A 22,724-nucleotide genomic window follows, 5' to 3' on the forward strand; every position below is an offset into this window, starting at 1 on the left:
TTCAATACAAATTCCCCTTTCAATAAATGTTGAAAAAGGGCATAAAAAAGCGGAAAATTGTATATCAGAACTAAATATTATAGAGGTTGAATTACGGGTTGTGGATTCAATTCCCATTCGAGGAAATGAAATATTTAATTTTTTATTGCTCTGCTTCCAAGCCTCCAGAAAGCTGTCTCCAGAATTCGGCAGGATGTGGGTAACGGAGTGTCTTTACACTAGTTCCCAGGTGCACTCTGCCTACCCTGCTATGTGCAGGATACAGCGTAAAGTCAAAAAAACATAATAGTATAGAATTAATTTAATAAAAAAAAAGATAATGAAAAAAAAGGCACAATAATTTTTTTTTCTGGAAACTGCGCCTTTCTCTTAATTTATTAGTCATATTTACCATTGTTTATATCCACACCGATGCACTTTGTAATTGAAGACATTAATATTTTTCGTTATTTTCTTAAATTTTATAATCCACTTAGAACTTTTACTAGAAACTTGCGAATAGCATATGTAAATTAAAAAAACAACAGTACGTTCCATTACAGTGATGTATACGAGACTGTAAAATTATCTTTTTTGTTCTCTATATATTATGTTATAAGAATTATCTTAAACGTTTTTTTCATTATAGAAACATTATATATGTATTTTTTTAATTTATTTAATAAACTTAATGGCGCGTTGGGTGGCGTATCAGTGGTGTGTCGTTAATGTGAATTGTTAATTAATTGATAATACTTAGGAGAGCAAGAGGTTAGATGATAAGAATTCACGAAATGAATATTTAAAAGATTGAAGAAAAAATATCTAGTTTTTTCTCTGTACTAAGCAGGATAGGCTAATAGAATTTGGGAAAATAATGTTAAGACACTCGATTCTTATTAAAACACTACCTTTTCTTATTTTCCGTCGCATTTTCGAGGTAATACGTGTTGAGTGATGAAGTCTGAAAGAGAATGAGAATGGAAGTGTTGTGCACTGTGACACTATGGCCTTAGACCTATTATAATAAATAGTATATTAATATTAAAGTCAAAAGTAAGAAACATTAAGTCCGTCTTGTTTTAGTTAATCTCTCAGTATCTTAATCTTATATGACCTAATTTTAATATGTAATTGTGTACATTACATATAATATATGTTTATCTATATTTAAATATTTGATCCTTCATTTACTAATTCGTTTTATAAGTGAAATGAATGAACTAGAGAGCGTAAAATATTTAAATTTAAGTATTTTTTTTAAAAGTTGAAAACTAAGTTTCACTAAAGAATATTTCGTTTTTGATAATTATTATCATAATATTTATTAAATACAATTAGTGACGACATAACATTCTATCATATTGTTATTCACGTTTATAGTATCAGTTAAAATTTTCCAACATTATTGCGTAGTTTATTGTAAAACAGTAAGAACATTTGATTTCATTACGAAAAAAAAAAAAATTAAGTACATTTTTATAAACACTTTTTTTCAGTTTCACGCTGTATCCCGCATGTAGCAGGTTAGGCAGAGGAAGCCTGGTGTTAAGATACTCCGCTCTCCACTTTCCGACGAATTCTATAGACATTGTGTGTTGAATAGCGGAGCTCCTTTGCCTCTACACCAGATCAACAAAAATCAAGAAGAAATGAAAAAAAAAAAGAAATAATATATTTAATTTCCTCAAGTGGGAATCAAACCCATTACCCGTCTACAGTCTACACATGTACTCCTGCACCATGAATGGCCTCTATATATTCAAATATACATATAATTAATAAAGTAAGCCCACGTGCGTGTTAATTTTAATATATTTTACTTCAAACATAGCTTAGGTAATTGAACTTACCACAGACCACAAAATGATATATGATTTCTATATAACTTATTGCGAGGTCTCGGTGTCGCAATGGTAACCTAAGTTAAGATTTACAGCTTCTACTGAAGTAGACTAGTTCAAATACGTCCTTGGGATTGACTGGGTGTTCAAATAAGACCTATTCTTCTTGTTACTATTGAATAGCGCGAGACTCGCGGGATTGCTTCTATTGGTTTTTCCTTCACTTTATATTTTACTCAAACAATAAAGTTGATAGTTGAATTAAATGACAAGTAAATATGTAATTCTGTTTGTTTTTAATATTGCAAATTTGTAATATATATTTTAATATAGGGACTGTAGACGCAACAGGTTGTGGATTCGATTCGCACTCGAGGAAATGAAATATTTTATACTTTCATTTCTTCGTTCTGATGTCGAGGGAAAGCGCGGTGTTAACTGCCGCCATTCACCATGCTATGCTTCCAGATTTCGGAAAATGGAGATCGGAGTGTCTTAACACTAGGTTTCCTGTGCCTAACATACTATAATATATTTTAACTTACTATAGAAGTTATAAAACTCTATTTATTACGCTACAACATCATATTTTTTATATGCCTTAATCAGGTTTGTGTAGAAACTAGGATTGTGGCGATATAAATAAGCCATATTGTCAATTTATCTATATTTTATTGAACAGACCAGTTACCTTCATGAAAGTTGCTCCCGTAACTGGCGCCAGCGCAAGAATTAGCTATAATATATATTTTATACTATTTATTACTAGAAAACTGTATAATTATCATGAAATAGAAATGTAGGAGCACCTTATAGTACCTATATAGACATTAATCGATATTATTTCACATTATCGATAATGAAGACGTAAACGAGTTTTATTAACCAACTGCCATATGAAATGATTTAATTGGTTGAGAGCTGAAAGCTGATATAGAATAAATATAAAGTAACTATTTCAAAGTAAGTATAAGTAAAGATTTTAATTAATTTAAAATTATTCTTGTTATTGTAGTAAATTAGCTTTTCTTTTATTGATGGTCGGATTATAATAAGGCAGATGGAACCTAGTGCTAAAACCGCCGAATTCCGGAAGCATTGCGTGTTGCGTGGCGGAATTCAACCCCGCGCTCTGCCCCGATACCAGAGCGAAGAAATGTTAAATATTAAACATTTCATTTCTTCGAATGGGAATCGAACCCACACCCTCTTGCTCCTGCGCTAGAATGGCCTTAATAAAAGTTACTGTTACATTATATTGATATTTATTAATATAGATTCATAAAATTTTAGTCACGTGTGTTATTATGACACAGACACATCCCATACAGTACGCGCTTCACTTTTACTATTCCATTGCGACATAAATTTATCATGTAATACTATTTTGCATTAGAATGGAGACTGTTAGATGCAATCGAAGACTTTTGTAGTACGCGGATGTTGTCTATGTTTTTCTTTAATATATTACGTTTTTTTTTTTCATAATCGGCCATTGTTATTTCTTCTATAAGTACAAACGTTATTATAATAATAAAATTGTAACCTAAATTTATTGTTCTTAAACGTTAAGTTAAGAAAAAAAAATGTTTTATAGTCATCCGCTTTAATTTTAAGTATTTTATGTGTGTCAATTTTTTTATTGTTTTTTTTTGGAATTGTTTTTATATGTTGACGTTTCTTTACACATTTGATAAAAAAAAATAAACACGCTCGGAACGCCATAATAAAAAGAACAGAACAGAACAAAAAAATAATTAAATGCAGAGCTATTTTTATAAATTAATTTTAATTTGTTATATTATAAGTAGAACAAAATTAAACGAACAAATTATATTTAATATGTTTCAAATAATTATATTTAATATGTATTAAATTCAAATAATATATACTTAAAACGTTTCCTTACAATTTATAACTTAGTATGATAAAGTCTAGAGTAACTAACGAATGGTAAAACCAATTCCATTCAATTGTAACCAGTACCCAGTAGCAGTTTTCACTTTCGTTTGCAATGATAAATGACTATTAACAATTCCGCCTGCGCTGCGGTCTGTACGTCACCACTTAGTTTCCGCATTATCTTTGGTCAATACAATATCAAATAAAATATATATTGTTTTATTTTTCAATTTTATTAATAGTGTATATAACTATATACACGACGGCGTTGAATTCTGCCACTCAACACGTAATGGTTCCAGAATTCGGCAGAAAGTGGAGAACGGAGTGTCTTAACACTAGGCTCCCTCTGCCTACCCCGCTATATGCGGGATACAGCGTGAAGGTGGTAAAACATTAAATATGTATCTATTTTTAATAATTAAACCGCAAGCTTATTTACTTTCTACCGTCAATCTATCTATGTGACAATTATTATTTGTTATGCCATCAATTAATGTTTGATCCTCATTATAATTAGAGACTTATCATATTGCGAATAATTTACGTGGGCGGGCGATAAACACTTCACTTTCACTTATTTACACTTTTACGATGACAGTGTTGACAGGATAAATTCATTTAAATATCAATGTTGCATAATGTATGTTCATTTTGTGAATAAATTAAGTGTTTATAAAATATTTGTAAAAGCGTACACGAGTACCTACAGTAGTAAGTAAATAAAGAAGTATGGTTATTAAATACACAATGGTAGGTTCTATTTAAAATTTAAAAAGTAAAAATAAATAAGGTAATAATATCTAGTTGTAAGAATGTTTTTTTTTGTTCACGCTGTATCACGCACACAGCGGGGTAGGCAGAGAAATATTTCATTTCCTACACTGGGAATCGAATCCAATAATAATAATAGTTCAATTTATCAATGACTAAACTAAGCATTAGATATTAATTTATTATACGTACCTTATTATAATCTGTGGTCATTGGTAGAAAATGTTTCTTAGAACTAATGAGGAGCTCAGAATAAAATAGCAAATCACAGAATCTAATTTCGCAAAAGCGGTAGCTAATGGAGTTTGGGAAAATTCTATACATTATTGGTAAATAAATAGAATTTGTATCGTTCCACATTGGGTAAGGTAATTTACTTTAGAAATATAAAACATATTAGTTGATATTTCATCCAAAAACAACATTTCTTATTAGAGGGGTACATAATGTTTCAAAAAATATAATGAGTCTTTTCCTACAGAGAAATCAATTTTTCCTGATACTAATAGTTTTTTTTTATTTTAATATCTTTTAAATGTACTTTCGATTTTCTCAATTTCATTATACTCCATTATATAAGAAATCTTTATGACACATAGAATTTTACCTAATTTACATATCAATTACATACGATACGAGTCATATAATTTTTCTTAATGTTTTTGTGGTATATTTGCGTCATCCTTAGGTAACACGGATTTTTTTATACGAGGTTAACAGAAAATTTGACGTCACATATTTTACTTTCCGCTTACGATTATATATAACGTCAGTATGACCACATATAGTTGTTACTTATATGATTTAAAACTGTCTGTGCCTTTTGTATATCCATTACGTTTTGTTTATTAAATAATTTTGTATTAAACAACATATTTTTTATTTTTTAATATTATTCTTTTTATTGGTGTTGATTAGCGGATTTTCAATTTTTTTTTAAATTATATAATACACAATCTTAAAAAAAAATGCCTACAGTATTACTATATTCAGTTTCATTACGTTTGACAAATTTAAATTATAATATATAAAATTTATTTAAAATGTATAGAATTCATATTAAATATATTTTTTTACCTATTTATTTTTTTACATAACAGATGACATATCAATTATTATTATAGTTCTATTTTCAAATAAAGTTATTCTATTTTTAAATTATTTAACATATCTTTTAATTAAGCTCGATTTTAGTCTGTGACACTTCTAATGTAGGTTTTTACTTACAACAGTTATTATGGCTGTAGAAGTAGAAAACCACAAAATGTCGAGGTAATGGGCACTTGTTGATTACTAAGCCGCGGCCACGTGGCTCGCTCGTTTCATTAGTGCGATGAGATAGAACGACCAGTTTGTGACATACAACTCTACTTATTAATTATATATTCGAAGTTATATATTTATTCCTAAATCTCTATATATATAAATAACAAAAAGACTATTGGTTTTAATTAAATGTTTAAAATATATATTTTATTTTAGAATTTTTGAAGCACTACTAAAAATGTTATATAAAATAAAAAACGTCGTGTGACTTTAGTAATGCATTAAATTTTTTGCAATAATTTAATGTTTCTAACATTCTTAAGTACGATGACTACGTGCCGACATATGAACTCGTGTAATACAACTAAATAGGCTAAATACTTGAGATAAATGCAACGCGTCATGTCTGTAGATACACTAATGGAGGTAGAAACTGATATATTAACATTGGGGGTTTTACTAACAGAATAGAAATATATTCAAATGGTAGAGAAATAAATTTAAATGAGGAGAAAATATAGAAATAAGAGTCCTTAAACATTTTAAACTTAACGTTTAACGTACAATATTAAATTTTAGCATATTGTACGTTAAACTACTTATATTGTAAAAGTTATAGAAAATATATATTACATAGATATGATAAAAGGAAAGAAAATATATTAATTGAGGTCGGTGGGTTGAGAGATGATATTTTATTGTCTTTCTGTCTATTAGTTTGTCCTTCAATCACGCATAAACATTTGGATATAAATTATTGATTTTTTATAAGGCATAGTCTGGAAATTAATTTATGTGAAAATAAAAAATCCAACGTAGTTTTTAAATAAATAAACATTTAATTCAAGTCGCTTGTGTTTAAATATCTACATGTATATTACTTGCTATAGACTTTTAATAATTTGATTAGTGTTCAAAACGTGTTTATTTAACGATTAAAATATCACATTAGTGCTGTTATCGTTGCTTTATTATATTTTAAAATGTTTGACAGTTACCCTTAGCGCGCACTGGTGACTTTTGTCACGGTGACAATAAACTTTTTGTCACTGACATGTCACCATACTTTTCGCCACTGCGCGCACTTGCGATGACAGTGACGAAATTTTTTACATTTGATAAAATGGATCTCGAAGAGATGGTTGTCTGTGCACTTATATTAAGAAATAGAAAAAAAAGCAAATGTAGAAAATATTGGCTTTTAACTTTTCATTTGTCATAGAGCAATGGCCTCAACTCAATTTCGTCAATCAGTATTGTCATTGTCTATTTCATCTTCATGAAAACACACGTTTTGCCTTGGTGATGAACTTGACGCAATTATTGACATAAAAATTCTGTGCTGCAATGCAACACGCTGCTGTTTCATGTTTATGCGGAAGACGACTAGTATGGATACCGCAAGGGGGAGGTGACATTTAGTTGCTAATGCGCGCACGGCCATACAAATCTATGGACGCGGTGACAGTTGCGTCACCGGCGTGTTGCCGGCCTCCGCGGACAAAAAGTCACCCAATTGTCACGTATCCAAATGCGCGCACCTTCATTTAGTGTAATGTACACGGTGACAGTCGCGCAACAGTCACGGTGACAAAAATCACTAGTGCGCGCTATACCTTAATAGCAGATGTTGGCGAATATAACGAAACTTTTCTTGCCAAGTTCATTAATTTATCTTCGCGTTGTAAAGTAAAACATATTAATTTATTCGATGATAAGTCTACGGCGGGTAATTTTTCATTTAATTTTATAAATGTTTAGATTGAAATATGGCTGGCTGTTAATCAATTCAAATAGTAGCACTTGATATTTATAGTTTATTAAATATTTAATTTACGCATGTGGCGGCATTTTGACTGTTGCAGTGTTTGGTTATTGAAACTTATAATAGAGTTAAATAATAGTGACACAGATAACTAATATTAAAAATATTGTGCCCTTACAATCAAAAAAATTATTTATATTGTTTTAATTATTTCTTATATTTATTAAGCTACTATTTTTCTTAAACGACTTTTGAATAAAAATATATTAAAAAATATCTATACCATATAATTTTATTTCGCATTTTGAGAGTATTATTAGGATTTGACGCAAGTACCGGATAAATGATATTTTTGGCACGACGCCATGCTAATGAGGACGTCGTTATAATGTCTTATTTCTGCGGAAAATACCAGACGCACGCAAAAATTATAATATTGAATATAAAATATGTGTTATAATTATTTTCTGTAAGTAAAAATATCTGCTAAGAGGAAGAACTCTAGGTTTCTATGGTAAATTTGCCGCCATTTCTGAACTTAATATAGATATAGATAAAACCAATCTACCTAACCTATTGTATGAATTGTGTATTTTAAAATAAAAGTTATCCCGTTTAAGCATTTTATTTGTATCTTACAAATTTAAAACATTAATATGAACCGAGAAAATCTAAAAATATCGGATATCGGGCATTAATAAAATTTTTATTCTGTACTGTGTTCGCATCGTCCACCGGAAATAATGTTGACACTTGACAGTCGGATCACGTGTGAATTGGATTTTGACATCCGCATGGACGAGGTCCTCCCATTCATTGTATCTAATTTTTATTATACACTATTACGATTTTTTAACTAAAGGCAAATAAATATGGAGGACAAGTTATTAATTAAAATATAAAAATGCAAGATATATTAAAATAAATTTCCTAATTTCTTCTAAAAAATAATAAAATAAAAAGTTGTTTACAAATAATTAATCTGTGGATTAAATCTTTATGTTAATTTTCTGTTTATTTAATGATTTTTTTTTTAAGTTGTAGAATTCAACATTGCCCTTGGCGTAACTAAAAGAGAATAGCTACGAGAAACACCTGTCTTATAAATATAAACGTTATTTTAATCTTTTCTGGTATGACTTACAGCCATTGCGTTTTGAAATCTTTGATAATGGAAAAACATATATATATTCAAAATTAATATAACAAATAGATTGTTATATTAAATTTGAATATATATATGTTTATATTACTATTAAAAAATATAACAGCAAAATATTAAACATTTCGATTCAGCCATACCGTTCTTGGATAGTTACCTATTATATGTATATACAATAAAAGAAAATATTTAGCGTCTATTGTGTCTGGATTATTGGCGTTTGTGGAATATTCATTTTATCTATCGGAATAAATAAATGAAAGAGAAAGCGGGAATGAAAAGGTAGGTCTTTTGTTTGGTGATAGCATGGCTAGTGAGCCTGTCGTTATTATCAGACGCCGTGGTCATCTCTGTCCACAGACAATAGGAATTGTTTGAATTGGTACCTTAGAATGACAATAAGCTGAATCTAATAGCAGAATTGATGAAATAGATAAACAACTATATTTTTAACATTGATTAAGAAATATATATTTCGTTACGTTATTGAGAAATAACTTTTATAGATTTTTCTTAATTATATTGGCTGTAAATGTGAATAATATTTTAATAAAAAGTATTGCTTAAAACAACGTCTAAAGAATATTTGCTAAACGGAAAAGTACTTATAAAGAGGAAATGAAACAAACGCACTTTTTCAATAGGACCTTGTTGTTCCTTTTCTAAACTAACGTATCGCTCATATTATGTATATATGCAGGTCTTCAAGGCTTTTATTCAATCTTTGCAGGTAATTTCGTTGTCAAATGACAAATCAGCGAGGAAAATAATGTGTAGTACTGAATACTTATTTGTGATTGACGTGACCTGGCGAGAGTTCCTTATTGTCTCGTAAAGGATAGATATGTTTATAACCTTTTTTTAAAATTACATTTGGTGATGAAATCGTCTTTAACCGGATCCCATATCAAACTATCCTTGAAATGTATCCTTGCCAATAAAAAAATATATCACTAAGTCAAAATTTCTGAGGCAGCAAACAAAAAAACACTCGAATTGATAATATCCTTTTACAGAAGTCGGCCAAATATGTATAAAAATTCTTTATTTTCTTCCAAGTTTACTAGAATATAAGATATTATTCCATATAAAATTGTTTCTATATAATTTTTACTATATACTCAGTGGTAATAATGTTTGTTGCATAATATTAATATGTTTATTTATCAAGTATATTAATTTAGGTCATGAAGCCTTGACCTAGGCTACTACGTTACGTTGTATAAATGGCGATCTTATATACATATATTCATTAATGTAACGCAATGATTCAAATGTGAAACTAAATTAATCTGATTCAGGCGACATGCTGTGCACATAGCAGGGTAGACAGAGGGAACCTAGTGATAGAACACGCCGTTGCCCATTCAAAAATTTCCTCGTGTGAGAATTGAACCCAAAATCTTTCAACTAACGCCACAACTGGCCCATATAATATATTCATACATATGTAACAGTGTATAAATGAGTTGCAACGTCCACGGGAAATTCAATTCGTCAGATTTAGGCGTTTTAGGCGCTGTATCCCACACAAATAATGGTAGGCAGAGGGAATCTATTCGTTATTTCCGTCGAGTTCTGGAGGCACTACGTGTTAAGTGACGTAACTGAACTCCGCGCTTTGCCTCGACACCAGATTTAAGAACATGGAAATATTAAATATTCATTTCCTCGAATGGGACCTCAAGGATACAAGGAAATCTTCGGTTCCTCGAACCCACAACTTGTGGCGTTTACAGTCGCAGTTTGTGTATCTGCGCCACGAATGGCCTCATATAGTTAGTAATTAATACATTAATTAAGCTAGGTGATTAATTATAGCACCATTATGAAAGTGCTTAAAAGTTATTTAAAAAAATAATAACTCTCTTCTTTACTTTATGTTAGAAATAATTGACGGTTTGGCAAATAAGACATGGGCTGTCGTAGTCTATGTAAATAAAGAGTTTTGTTATGTTGTTATTAAAAAAGGTCATGAATTTAATGATAAAATAGAGAAGGATGCTGTTAGATTTTAGATTCGATCCCCACACTGACGAACAGAATGGGAAAGAAGCATGTTAAACACTAAATTCTTTATGCGTAAAATATGAGAGAAACTAAAAGGCAAATTATATATTTACAGGCGAAAAATCTATTTCCATTTATTTATTTTTTCTATTTATAATTTTACATTTTTATTAACAAAAAAATAATACTTTTTTTAATAATTAATTGCTTATATTAATAGGTATTATAACAGAGTAAACATGACACGGCAACATACACGTTCTCGAGAAGCTGGAATGTGCAAGAAATGCATATATCGTGAAGGCCCATTAACTTTTAGATCCCTGGAGAGTACTCGCCAGGGATATATTGTCTCTTAACCTGATCGTTGCAGGGAAAGGAAGATTGGCTCTAATCCTGTATGCGTTCACGCTTTTACTTTGTTTGTGGTATATAATAAGAAATTTGTTATTATATTTTTATTATTTTTACATGATGTATTTAGATTCTGTATTAAAAAAATCACTCTGGCACCAAGGCAAAAGCCCGGCGTTCAGTACCGCCACTCAAAACGCAATGCCTAGAACAATTCGGCGGTAAATGGGGAATGCAGTATCTTAACACTAGGTTCCCGATGCCTACGAAGCTGTAAAAAAACGTTCTTACAATCTTTAATTTATAATCCATTATTCTGTTCTATTTTATAAAAAAAAAGAAATGCAAAATGATGAAGGGCGTAAAAAGATTTTAATTATATATCACGTCAGCCTCACTTACTTTTTTATTATTTAAAAGTCAGGCCAGCTAGAAATGTTTTTTATCAAAGAATAATGAGATATAAAAAAATAGTGGTACAAAATTAAGTTTGCGTTTAAATTGTAGTTGCGGGGTGGTCGTTCACCTCACCTTCCTGTCTCGTTCCCATTAAGTAGAAGTAAACAAACCAGGGAGTGAAATTATCCCCGAGAGAGCACGCAGGGGGCAAACGCCACTAGCATTACGTTTGCTTCTTTTCTATTTTGAGGAAGCTTGCTTATTGTGGAGTGAGTACAGTGTCTTGTTATTTTGAAATGCTGTAATTTTTCGAAAAGAAAGAAAGAAAGAAAGGAATAATATAATTATTCCTTTTTTATCTGTTTTTCTCACTTTTTTTTGGCCGCACACACAGTAGAGTAGTCAGAGGGAATCTGGGATTTTGGGAACCTTCCGCAAAGGAAATGTAAATATTAAATATTTGTTTTATTCGAGTGCAAATCGAACCTGTCACGTTAAATTCGTATGCTTGTGCCTCTGCACCAGGACTGGCCACAAAAAAAATCTTAAATAAAATGTACATAAAATCAGATTTACATCAAGAACCTCTAAATAGGTAGGTCTCCTGTACAAATTATATAAAATAAAAAGCATAAATAAATAACCAACATTACATATGAAGGGTAGTTATAATAAACAAGCATTAAAGGATCATTCTGGAGTAAGGTAGGATATAGTTTGAGTGTATCGCTATTTCGGTTGAGCTGAACTAACCCCACCTTAGATATCTGATGCAACTTCCACCTTTAGCTGCCATGGTAGACTACTTTTGACCTTCCCACCCAGATATAAGACTGGAAATGAATCAGTCAATATACTTAAAAATGGATCAAGTCTAACGATTTACGAGACAAACGAAGTTCCCCCAAGATATATGGTTGTAGGTTTGTGGCAAAGGAAATAGGGGTCCGAATGCATATGGATTAATTTTTGATAGCATCCTATTGGTATTGAGGAGTGCGCTATAGGATGTGGCTACATCTGGAACAGCTTTTCTTTAGCAATCCAATATCTATAATGTTTTTGTTTCAAAAACATTTTTAAAATTCTTAAACTTTTGGGGTTGTATCATTTAGAAATTTAATGGTATCCGTATTTAAAGAAAATGGCGTAAGAGCGTCTTTACTTCGAAACTAACCGATGCCAAGATTTTCTTATCTTGATATCATTTTGTTCATCGTATCAGTCTCAATATTAGTTTATAAGTAAATTCGCAAATTATTTTAAAATGTTATATTATTTGTTTTGTATTGACATTTTTTTTATATCCCAATAAGTTCCAGTATTAATTCCATTCACTGTAATTATCATTTCATTGGACACTTTCAATTATACTTAGGAACATGATAACAAAGCTTCACATTAGAATCGAACCCACAATCATCGTCGCCGTCAGACGCCCGCTGGGCCAAAGCACGTTACTTAAATAATATGTGTATATTTGAGAATTCTTAAACGTAAAAGTAACGTATAAGAACTTTTCTAAAGTGCATGTTGAGTTTCGTAAATAATACAAAAGGTAGGGATGTAAGAGGTTGCAGCAAATGAGCACCTTTTATGAATTATATATCAGATAGGTATTTGTCGCGAGGGTTGGAATCTTTACAAGATTGGGAAGTACAGAAATCTGAGATTTTAATATTTTTTACATCATCATTATCATCATCATCATCAGCCTGTCGTCGTCCACTCCTGGACATAGGCTTCTCTATATTTTTTACAGGATATTTAAATTTAACAATGTTTAGCATATGTTGCCTTTTTATATTATTTTACCAGTGTAAAGAATTCCAAATTTGTATAAAATTTTATTTCCATTGAATAAAACCTGCAGTTTGTAAAACCTTATTAGGGAAAATTAACTAGACCGTCGTTTCTTTAATATTTTTCTAAATTTCATGCATGTAGCATTAAAGGATCAAGGGTGGGGAGCTTAGTGTTAAGACATTCCGTTTCCCAGTTTCCGCCGATATCTAGATGCATTGCGTATTGAGTGGTGGAACTCAACGCCGCGTTTTGCCTCTACAATATAATATTAAATATTTCATTTCCTCGAGATCCACAACCTATCGTATTTAGAGTCACACGACTAGCTTAATTTATTTATTATCCTTTTTTATTAATTTATTATATCAGTACTAAGTTTTCGCGGCATGCCTGGTAATATGTAATTATGTTTACATTCTAACTATGATGATTGCATTGCCTCAAACTGGTTATACTAGAATTTTAGACTTATATGGGTTTTTATTTTATGCCATACACAGTTTTCTATGTTTCCTGTTTCTATTATACTATAAGTTATAATTTTTTTATACTACACTGCTATGATAAATGTATGGTTTAGAAGTAATTTTAGTTTTATATATATAGATATATACTGTTAATGTACAGTTAAATGTTATTAAAATAAAAAAATAAATACAATTCTTTATAAATAACAGTTTTCCGTGATCAAAGAACAATATACGAAGTGATAATATATGCGAAACTCGAAGAAACTTCGTGGAATATATGAGAGTGGCCTCTATTATATTATTCGTCCTTAGTGTTTAAATTTCAATATATTATTAATTAATATTAAATTAGTCTATATAATGGCGGTATTTCATAATATTATATTATTTAAATAATAATTTTAAAGTAATAGATTATCTATATTTCGACAGTCATCTGTCAACGAGTAACTAAATAGTTAAACGTTAGCTCGTTAACACACCTACCTACCTATGTTTGCTATCAAAATAGTCTTACTTTCTATAAAAGGAAATCGAAATTATCTCAGTACATTCCATTTCTCTCTCGGTAGTTTTGATAATTGTATCCCCGCAAGTTTTTTTTATTTTATCGTGCGATTGCCGTAACAGAAACATTGCAATCGACATTCTTTACGTTATATAGACGGTTGGATGCGATAGTCCATGTATAGTGAACTGACACTATTTTAATCAATGTTTTTACCAGTATATCTCACAAAGATTTGATAAAGTTTTACCCGAATCTGTAAAAGGAGGAGGTTATCAATTCAAATTTGCAAAACCTCAGAACTTTTATGGGTGATGATTTTTTATTTGAAAGCTTGTGCTTCCCAAGTTCCTACATTTTAATTTGGACCATTTCTGATAATGTTATCCATGAGAGAATTGTATAAGTCTCAAATTTGTATTAAGTATATGCGCGATAATTGGATGAATAAGTCAATAAAATATAAAGAAATAAATAACCATAAAAAACGATTTTTATGGTTATTTATATCTTTTTTTTTATTGGAAAAGATACACTCCAGGAATAGTTTAATAAGAGTCTGGTTAGGTTCTGATCCAGTTGAATTCGGCTTTTATTTATTAAAACTTTTTTGTAATATTATTCTCACAATCTTCAAAGAGCATATTACTCAATGGAATGGAATTTCATATATTAAGTTACGTATTTTGTAGAGAGTTGTGTTCGAGTTGCTACTTTGTTGTTTCTTTATTGAATTGCTCCTTGTATGACAACCTATCCTATAATACGACGTCGCGCAACTCGATTTCCTGTTTCTATTAGTGACCAGTTGACCACCGGCCGAGCTGAGGGATACGTCCTCAGAAATACTTATTATACTTGGAAAAAACATTTATGTATTGTACATATATTTATTTCTTAGGGAAACGGAGTGTTTTAACACTAGGTTCCTTCTGTCTATTCTGTTGTGTGCGGGATACAGCGTGAAGCTGATTTTAATAAGTAAAATGTATCTTGTCTTGTTTCTCTGTTAGACTAAAAAGAATTAAAAAGTTTAGTTCAATGAACTCGGTTAAAAAGTTTGTTTGTGACGTAATTACGGGTAGCTAGTGATTTTTTTTTCAGTTTCACGCGAATCTAGTGTTAAGACACTCCGTCTACCACTTTCTGATGAATTGTGTTGAATTGCGGAAATTAACGCCGCACTTTGCCTTGATACCAGAAAGAAAAAATGAATTGTTATTTATTAAAATAACAATTCATTCCCCACGGTTGGGAATCGAATCCCCAACCATGGCGTTTACAGTCGCACGCTTGTGCCCATGCGCCACGACCGCCTTAACATATTTATGAAAAAAAAGTATATAATAAAATTTAAATTGAATCAAATAGTTAATTTAATAGTAAAATTCTAGTTACCCATAAAAGGAGGTAGATCTTCGCCCGTAGATATAAATAGCGGAACGGGCTGGGCTACAGATGTAAAGTAGACACCAGTTTTAGAAGTGCTCGAGTCTATTTCGGACAAGTGTAAATAAATCTAGCCAGTCACTTTCGTTCTTGGTTGTCACTTTCGTTGCCCTCCGCCGTTCTCCTTGTTCTGTCGCTATTATAGGCGACCTTATATGTCGTTTAGTTTTGTATTATAGATTCATAATAATTAATAGAATATTTTATGCTATAGATTCTTTTGTAGTTGGGGGTTAAATATTATTTTTATTTATCAATAAAATATAAAGAGATAAATTTGTTGTAATATTTATATGAAATAATCAATTACTCTTGCCTAACTATCCACAGGCTCCGATAACCTTAGTGAATACTTATTATTCGAATTATGAAATTATTACAAAAATTTAATAAGTTTTAGTAAAATTAAATTCACCAAAAATTGCTAATTTTGAGTAAGTTAAATACTTACAATAAAATCGTAAAAGATCGGTGTCTGTGTATAAAACATATGTATAAAAAAAATTGGCGGCTTTAAAAACGTAATAGAATGAAAAGTAATGATTTATTAAATTGCCTAATACTTTACTTTTCATTATAAGAATAGATATTGTTTTTAAAATAATACCATTATTAGAAGATTAGTAAATTATTAATTATAGTTGATGCGGGCGAAGCCGCGAGCGGGTTGCTAGTCACAAATTAAAAACTTTCCACGTATATGTGTTTCGTTTATCACATGCAGTAAGGCGTCCACGTGTGCCAGCCTCATTACATTACAATGTCATGTCGGCGGATTCCTAATGCGACGCCGTAATTGATTCACTCAGTATAGTTTTTACAATACTAGCTCTTTCAATCTTTAAGTCATTTGTTTAGGCCAGTCGTGGCGCAGAAACGCGACAGGTCATGGGTTCGATTCCCCTGGAAGAAATGAAATGTTTAATGTTTTCATTTGTTTGTTCTGGTGTCGAGGCAAAGGCTTTCGGCGGAAAGTGGGGAACGGAGTGTCTTAGCTCTAGGCTTTCTCTTCCTTCTTTCCTCCCTCTACGCGACTTGCGGGATTCAGCGGGAAGCTTCAAAAAAGGTACCTATAAGCGAATAATATATTTCGCGTGGATAAGTTATTGTATGAGTATTTTGCGTGGCAGGCGCCGACCAACTGACGATGACATAATACTTGTACTGCCGTCTAACTGCACTGTGTCGAACCAAAACAAACGAAAGCAACACCGTTACAGTACTTCGCGGAATTAAATAAAGATATTAAAATTTAGGTAAAACAGACGGCGGAATTAAATATTTAATATGTTAATTTTCACGTTCTGGTAACGAGATAAAGCACGGCGTTGAGACCCGCCACGCAACACATAATGCTTCTAGATTTCGGCTGAAATTTTCGAATGGAAATGTAATGTAGGAATGGAGTGTCTTAACACTAGGTTCCCTCTATTTATCCTGCTATGTGCGGGATACAGCGTGAAAATCTTTTCATTTTAATATGCGGTTGAATAAAAATTTTACACAACAAAGCTCGAAAACTCGTCAACAATTCTAATAAACAATTCTAGAACATACTGTTATTTCAATGTCATTGTCCGCTAATAAGACGATGCATTTAATAATACTGCATACACATTGGCGTCCAAAAATCAAAACATAGAATGAAAAACGTAGAAATAAAAATTTTTAGGGCCGGTACATTCTGAAAGGGTGATAAATAAGAAAATGCGGTCGGTTGTCTCCTTAACTTCGTACTGAGATGGCAAAGTTCCCAATGAAAACTGTTTTGGATTCTCTAAATGCAAAATTTATATAGTAAAAACAAGATGGTTGTATAAACACCAGACTTAATTTTTAAGTTTTAATAGACTAAAAATACTTTATATTACATAAGGATTAGGAAGCAAACGTTTATTTAACGTCTAAATCAACTTCAATATCATCATTAGGCCATTGAGGCCAGTCGTGGCGCAGGAGCAGGAGCGTGTGACTATAAACACTACATGTTGTCGGCTCGATTGCCATTCGAAAAAATGGAATATTAAATATCTTTCCACCATTTCTTCGCTCTGGTGTCAACAATCCCTCCAGAATTCGAAGAAGTGGAGAACGAAGTGTCTTAACATTAGCTTTCCTCTGCCTACCTTGCTGTATGTAAGATACAGCGTAAAGACGATTTAATTTTGCTTTATAAACCAAACTAATAAACATCAACAAATGGTTCTCTGATAGCAAATGTATGAGTCGAACGTCGCTTTAAAGGCTGGTCCTATCGGCGCCATTACCAATAAAAACTTGATACACGGAAGAAATGTCGATTCTATAAGACATAAGAAATATCAAAGTGTTGTTTCAAAGAATTCTCGAGGAATGATAACGCGTAACAACAACAATGATGGACAAAAAGCGTGCAGCGCTGCCATTGTAAGTCCACGGCAGGAAGGTAGCGTGGGACTGAACGCGCGACCTGGTCTGCCGCGGGAAAATCTCACTCATATATATGTCTTATTCACATGGACGTATGAGAAGAAAAAACCTTCGAAATCAACATTACAAATTATGAGCAAACTCTGCTCGTTTTATACTTTATATGTATATTAGTAATGATAAAACCGTTGTACAATTGTAAATAATCAATAAGGAAAAACCAATAATTACGTAGATACATTATTTCTATAGATAAACTAGTAATACATATTACAAAAATCAATAATTAAATCAGCTTCAATCGCTGTATCTCGCACACAACAGGTTAGGCATACATACATTTCTAATATTTTTAATATTATCTCTATCTTTTAGTTGACTATAGAAACATTTAATTTATTTAATAGAACAACATTTAATTTGCCTAATAGTACAAAAACTTCTTAGTTTAGCCATTTCATTAATTAAAAAGTAAAAATGAGGCTTTACAGTCGGATAATTAACAACTTCACGGATTGTTTTTAGTTGACTGAGATTTTCACTCGTATTTATTATCTTAAATCGAGACATTTTCCATTTTATATATTACTATAATCAATTACAATTTTCAATTAAAATTTGGCTTACTTTTAAATTATAGCACCACAAGTAGAGTGCAACTGAGTTATATATTAAACCACTTTCTTTTCACTCGACAAATTCAGGTTTTTGCGCCTAAATCGCCCCCATATTTAGTTAATTTATGACCGATAACGACTAAGAAGAACTAATATCAGCCAGATGTGTTCGACTTTAATTTCACTAATAAAGAGCAATAACGAGTGTTGATTGACAGGTTTCTTAGCAGCACGTTCTCGTCATTTTATGCCAATGTCAATGTAACTACCTGCTTAAAGGGTGTTGTACTTTCGTCTTATTTACTAGATCGCCTTCAATAAACCCATAATTATATATGGTTTTTATTTGACTGCCTTTTGAAAAAAATTGTAACGTCTAATTTGTTATGATTACAAACAGACTAGCTTAGTTTTTTTTTCTTAATATTAAATAATTTTTCGTTTAGCAACTTAATCCACAATGCTATCAAAGTGGCACGAACTCACAGTTTACAAATGGCTGCCTCACACACCATTGTGTTTCGTACTACTTTATTAGTGGAAAAATTCTCAATTTGCTCCATATGGAATTAATGTTAAAATTAAAGGTAATAAAAAATCTTACTTTGAGCATATTTAATAATAAACTATATACATTAAGACAAATAAATTAAATATAAAATTTTATTATTTCACATGGTAGATTCATACAATTGACTTTTAGATAATTGAAATTTTCTAAATTCAGATGGAATCTTACAAATGTTTCGGCAGTTAAATATACAACCTTTGTCCTTTAAAATTTATTTTACATTCATATGATTAAAGAATAGGCTGACAAGCTACTTTGAAGTTTCAAATTAATGGCCGTGAACTGTATTATTAAGTTATAATAATATTCGAGGCTTACGCTTTTCGTATTTTTGCAAATTAGCATTTTACGTTTTTTTTAATTTAAATTTATATTTTTTTTATTGTTATGTTACAATAGAAAATACAAATGGTAAATATTAATATAGATATAAATAAACGCTATATATATAAAAATTTTACAACTTCGGTAAAAAAGAAACCTAACATCATTAAAAATATCATAAATACATTTGCATCGACAGTATTGTAAAAGTAAACAATGCGACGTACAAATTCATGTCCTGTTATAGTTTTTATTCTCCAACAAAGTTCATGTTTCCAATTTACATTTTGCTTACGTAAAAAATTGAGTCAAACTCACATTTAATTTGCGTGTTGTTTTAAGAATATTAATAAAAATTATCAAAAAAAATCTTAAAATGTATACTTAAATAATATAAAAGTATAATTATATAGAAAGACCGGTTAGTAAAAATTGATTTGTGACCTTAAAACGTAGATGATGATTAATAATGATGTAGAAAGAGTTAATAAAAATATATGTTTATTTATTTACGATAATAATTAATCGCCTGACAGATGTGTCCATTAACTTTGCAATAATTATAATATTTTATCTGTGACAGTGACAGTTCAAGTGAGTTTCCGTGGAAAAGAGAAGCAGAATATATATTACAAGAAATGGCCAACTAATAATTAACAAACGTTATGCAATTTATAAATAAATATTTATTAAATAAGTAATAGATATATAGCTTCATCTTTAATGTTAACTTATATGCAAGTAAGTTCCGTATTGTGTTGATTGATTAGAAATTATGTCATGCACTTAGCGAGGTTAGGTTAGATAAATATTTAAAACTGTCAAATATGTTAAAAATGTTTATAGCCTCATTAAAATAATTATTCCTTTCGTAATACGAATGTTAAGCACCTAAAATTGATTATTTTTTAATTACCTTAGTCTTTATTGAAAGGAGCATTTGTTTTCTTGGATTTTTAAAAGTAATTATTTGCGTAATAATTAAAGTTTGTTGTATTAATTATTAATTAAATAAAACTGATCACCTAGTATATATTTAAGAAGGTCAATTCATTATTAACTGCAAGTGGCTAGGTGCAGCCATATTTGCTTGAAACTTTGTAATCTATCGGCTGCTATTGTTTGCAAACCTACCGTTATCACAAGAAAAACAGAATTGACGGTCACTACTACAGCGTTATTAGAGATTGAAATTATATTTTTATATTTGAATAACAATATATAATGACACTTGTTCCTTAAAATTATATTTTAAAAGGCATTAGAAAAGCCTAGAAAAGAGTTCAACGCACACATTTTCCTATTTAATGGATTTAGTTATTGTTTTACTTATATTAAAAAAAAATACTTTATTAAATATTACTTATAATTTTTTTTAATTTGATCATTTTCATATATCTTTAACTATGAGAACGATTTCCAATTGACTCTGTATATAAAACGCATAGATAACGAATACGAATCAGTATGTCATAGAAACTGTGGGACTGTGAGAAAACGTACGACCTTCGATCTGTAATGCAGTTCATGGCGCGATCTCCTCTCGTCCGCATAAATAAGCATCAATCAGTTGGACAAAACTCACTAACACTATATAAATACAATTTGTAATTCAACACGTACTCACCGTAAACAGACGGCCGTATTGGAAATGAACCGTACACCTCCAATGTGCAAAGTCACAGAACAACGTAAACAACACAAAAGTAAAAACTGTTTTATATATACAGATATATATATATAAAATGAAAGTATCGTCGAACTAAAAACTGTACGTTCAAATACACCACTTTTACGAAATGTCGGGCGCGATTGAAGTTTCGCTGGCGGGAGCGTACGCGGCACGTGTGCGTCGCGCTCGGGCGAGTCGAGTCGAATGGAGCCAAAGCCAATGGAATTGCCGAGTTCGTGTACGGTGGCCAGTGCTACTGGTATAGTGCGCTCAACGAGTTGTGGTCGCTCTATAGTAGTTTTTCTAAACTTTTGCGCATTGTTCGCTTAGTAAAATAATATTAAAATATAAGAAAAATCGTAAAATCAAATCTGTGCAGATATTTGCAACTAAGTTTACAGCGGCCATGACTCGTTAACCGTACTGTATTGTTGTGTCTCGCTATCGGCCCCGGGTGCGCGCACACTTCGTACATAGTCTTTTTAATCAGACGTACCGTTTCCGCAACGGCGATGCATCGCAAAAGAAAATTGACTGCGTTAAATGCTAATATGCATATTAACAAAAAATCTTGCTTTTTCAGTTCGTCTATTTTTTTAAATTTTTGTTTGCTCTAAACACCAATGATAACGGTTAGCAAACGGAAGTATACAGGTGAAAATGCGGGCGGGCACTAGTATAGTAAATAAGGTGTACTATACTAGAAACATTATGAACCTACCAAAATATAATAAGTTATCTCTAAAATAATCCTGTAACGCTCTAATTACGAGACATATCTTTCTAAGCGGTCTTGCGATACCAAATTGCTGTTTTAAGGGACAAATAAAATCTCAACTTTCGTATTGAGGCCAGGTTGGGGGTAAAATGGCGGTATCATAAAATTTCCTTTTTATAATAAAATATGAGGTACGGTAAGGGTACGAGGTTTTGCTTTTAATATATTAGTTATAGTAGAAGTCTCGTGGGAAAATCAATCCTGCTAGATTTCTTGGGAATAGGCTTAAAATTTAGTATTTTTGGACGTGAAAACCTGAAAATTCCTGTAGATTTTTGTGTAACAGTTTATAAAGTCATATAACACGAATTTACGTCTTTGTATAAATTCATATTTTTATTGTCTAAGACGAAAATATTAAAAACAATCAGCGTCACTCTGTCTCCCGCATACAGCAGAATAGGCAGAGGCAACCTGGAGGCATTGCGTGTTGAGTGGCAGAACCCAACGCCGCGCTTTGCCTCGACACCAGAGCGAAGAAATGGAAATATAAACGCTAAACTAGCTTTAGAAAATCTATTAAGAAAAATAAAGATGTGCCCAATTGTTAGATTTACGATTAAGATATAAAATACAATGTTGAAGTGGAAAGCTCGCCTCGTTTGTTGTACTATACAAACCTATAAAATTAACCGCGCGTTATAAAGCTTTTAACAAAGAAGTAA

General features: G+C 31.1%; 1 protein-coding gene across 1 annotated transcript in view; it reads right to left on the reverse strand.

The window, feature by feature from the left end:
• The window catches only part of LOC146531529 (uncharacterized), a 39,714-nt gene extending 18,219 nt beyond the window's left edge, over positions 1–21,495 (reverse strand). Inside the window, exon 1 of the mRNA XM_085198492.1 lies at positions 21,237–21,495. The gene's annotated coding sequence lies outside the window, so the exon portion shown is untranslated. The remainder of the gene's footprint in view (positions 1–21,236) is intronic.
• Positions 21,496–22,724: the final 1,229 nt, after the last annotated feature.

The sequence above is a fragment of the Heliconius melpomene genome, chromosome 15 (assembly GCF_056956725.1).
Source record: "Heliconius melpomene rosina isolate 202511_hmr_F chromosome 15, ASM5695672v1, whole genome shotgun sequence".
Taxonomy (NCBI): domain Eukaryota; kingdom Metazoa; phylum Arthropoda; class Insecta; order Lepidoptera; family Nymphalidae; genus Heliconius; species Heliconius melpomene.